This window comes from Cebus imitator, unplaced genomic scaffold (genome assembly GCF_001604975.1).
Source record: "Cebus imitator isolate Cc_AM_T3 unplaced genomic scaffold, Cebus_imitator-1.0 Scaffold101, whole genome shotgun sequence".
In the NCBI taxonomy this organism is placed as follows: domain Eukaryota; kingdom Metazoa; phylum Chordata; class Mammalia; order Primates; family Cebidae; genus Cebus; species Cebus imitator.
The window spans coordinates 604,441-607,666 of NW_016107416.1; the positions used below are offsets into that span (position 1 = coordinate 604,441).

Sequence of the window (3,226 nt, forward strand, 5' to 3'; positions counted from 1 at the left end):
AAAAAAAAAAAAAAAAACTACAAAAATATGTAGTCTTTCTTTAAAAATGTATTAAAAGTGATAAAATTGGCTGGGTGTGTTGGCTCATGCCTGTAATCCCAGCCTTTTGGGAGGCGAAGGCGGGTGGATAACTTAAGGTCAGGAGTTAGGGACCAGCTTTTCCAACATGGTGAAACCCCGACTCTACTGAAAATACAAAAATCAGTCCGGTGTGGTGGTGGGTGCCTGTAATCCCAGCTACTCAGGAGGCTGAGGTAGTAGAATCACTTGAACTCGGAGGTGGAGGTTGCAGTGGGCCCAATTGAGCCACTGCACTCCAACCTGGGCGACAGAGCGAGATTCTCTCAGAAAAGGAAAAAGAGGCCGGGTGCAGTGGCTCAAGCCTGTAATCCCAGCACTTTGGGAGGCCAAGGCGCATGGATCACCCAAGGTCAGGAGTTTGATACCAGCCTGGCCAACAAGGTAAAACCCCATCTCTACTAAAAATGCAAAAAAAAAAAACATTAGCCGAGTGTGGTGCCAGGCACCTGTAATCCCAGCTACTCAGGAGGCTGAGGCAGGAGAATTGCTTGAACCCAGGAGGCAGAGTTTGCAGTGAGCTGAGGTCGTACCGCTGCACTACACCCTGGGCAGCAAGAGTAAAACTATGTCTTGAAAAAAAAAGAAAGAAAGAAAAGAAAAACTATTGCTGTCTTTATTACTGTAATACATGTTAATATCTCATGGGAAATGCTACTGTAGTTGTAACACTTCTAGTTGATCCTTCCCAGAATCATGTTCTCTTGATCTTTGTTCAATGCCTTTGCTTATACACAGAATCTCTTCTTGCCCCACCCCCACCACCTCCGAAATTCTTTATTCATACTTGGAGACTCAGCTGAAGTGGCTTCTCTAGAAAGCATGCGTGAGGCATACAGGCCATCAGAGTTCAACTGTAGAATTGTTTCTTAGTGTGTAGACATGATTATTTCACCGTTTTTTTAGACTGAACTCTATTGGGCAAGTTATTGTCTTACTCTTTGTATTCCTAGTACCTAACACATGTGATTCAGTGTTTGCCAACAACGTTCAGTGAATGCCAATATCAGGTGGTGTGGCAAAAAAAAAAAAAAAAAAATAGTGGAATTTTGGAGCAGTTGTAGCCTTAGGCAAGTCACTTTGTAAATTTTCTGGAGTCTCAGTTTCCCTGTCTGTAGAATGGAAATTATACCCTGCAAGCCTGTGGGGAAGATTATAAAGAAGAGGGCTTAGCACTTATGGACTACATAAAAGATAGTTTTGTTATTTTTTACAAATGTGCTTGGCAGTTTTATTCACTATACCCAAAATCTAGAAACAGCTCAAATATCCATTAGTAGCTGAATATATAAACAAAATGTAGAAAATGCATACACTGAAGCATTACCTACCAATAAAAAGGAAGAATAGTGAAACACCTCTGCCACTTAGCAGTCTATTAGTCAACTCCAAGTTCACCCTCCAGTACTTGCCCTGCTTTGATTAAATAACTTCTGAAGTATATATTTGAGCTGGTGAAGAACTGGACTCTCTTGACCTTTGCAGTGAACAATATGTTGGACTTTGTCAATAGAGGGCACTAGAGTAACACAACAGAGAGAAGGGGCTTCTTGGATTTGGACTTTTTTTTTTTTTTTTTTTCCTTAAGGTTTTTAAATATTGTCATGGTGTCCTGACTTGGTAATAATGTTGACCTACAGAATTGGTATAATCTCGAAATCTTAGGTGTCAGTGTTAAATATATGTTTCACATTTTACTTCATTATCACTCCAAGCAAAAAAAGAAGAAAAACCCGAATGTGAAAAGAATGAAGGCTTTTATTTATTTATTCATTCATTCATTCATTCATTCATTCTGAGACAGTCTTGCTCTGTCGCCAAGGCTGGAATACAATGGCGCAATCTCCGGTCTCATAATATTTCTAAACTGAAAACGGGACTGAATCCCAGTATTCTTCAGCAAATTCAAAATACTGTCATCTTAATATATTTTTAATGCACGTGATATTTCTGTAGGTCTAGAATTGTGAAATTGGTTATCTTAAACATCTTATTATAGAAGTGTCTGCTGCTATCCTTTGAGTACTAACCCCGCCACCTGTAAAGCATCATGCAATATTAGTGATATAATTGTTTTGCCAACTTCTTAAGGGCTTATGTCAGAGAAAAACTTTGAAATTGGATGGGTACAGTGGCTCATGTCTTTAATCCCAGTGCCTTGGGAGACCAAGGTAGGAGATCAGCCTGAGCAATTCATCAAGACCTGGACTCTACAAAAACTGCAAAAATTAGTCAGGTTCAGTGGCACACGCCTGTAGTCATAGCTATTAGAAAGACTGAGGATCTCTTGAGGTCTGGAGTTCAAGGCTGCAGTGAGCTATAATCTGCACTGCACTCCAGCCTAGGTGACAGAGCAAGACCTTGACTCAAAACCAAAGAAGACTTCAAATCAAAGTTGATTTTTACAAAAGCCTCAATGGTATGAGTTTTAAGTTTCTTTTTTTTTCTCTGAGATGGAGATTTGCTCTTGTTGCCCAGGCTGGAGTTTCTACTCGGCTCAGCGAAACGCCCACCTCTTAGATTCAACCAATTCTCCTACCTCAGCCTCCCGAGTAGCTGGGATTACAGGCATGTGCTGCCATGTCCGGCTAATTTTGTATTTTTAGTAGAGATGGGGTTTCTCTGTGTTGGTCAGGCTGGTCTTGAACTCCCGACCTCAGGTGATTTGCCTGCCTTGGCCTCCCAAAGTGCTGGGGTTACAGGTGTGAGCCACTGCGCCTGTCTCGAGTTTTAGATTTCTCAAAATAATAGCACACTAATAGAGTGAGTAATTTTCTTTGGAGTAAATGTTTTCCTATTTATACCATCTGTATTAGTTTATAAATTACCACAAACTGGGTAGCTTAAATTAAGAGAGAGATATTATCTCACAGTTCCGGAGGCCAGCAGTCTAAAGTCAGTTTGTCTTCAGTTCCATACTGCCCCTGGGTGCTCTAGGGGAGAATCTTTCCTTGCCTCTTCCAACTTTGGTGGCTTTCAGCATTCCTTGGCTCATTTACTTTGTGGCTACATCACTCCAGTATCTGCCTCCATCTTTGTATCACCCTCTCTGTCTGTGTCTTCTCTTTTGTCTCTTGTATGGCCACTTGTCATTAAACTTACCCATCCATGTAACCCAAAGGTGTTTTTTTTTTTTTTTTTTTTTTTT

General features: G+C 40.7%; 1 protein-coding gene and 1 long non-coding RNA gene across 2 annotated transcripts in view; both read left to right on the forward strand.

The window, feature by feature from the left end:
- The window catches only part of LOC119472432, a 19,810-nt gene extending 18,099 nt beyond the window's left edge, over positions 1 to 1,711 (forward strand). Inside the window, exon 2 of the long non-coding RNA XR_005201582.1 lies at positions 1,032 to 1,711. This is a non-coding gene — a long non-coding RNA (uncharacterized LOC119472432). The remainder of the gene's footprint in view (positions 1 to 1,031) is intronic.
- Positions 1 to 3,226, forward strand: part of UBE2D2 (ubiquitin conjugating enzyme E2 D2) — a 78,638-nt gene that overhangs the window by 18,774 nt on the left and 56,638 nt on the right. The gene's annotated exons all lie outside the window — the stretch shown is intronic.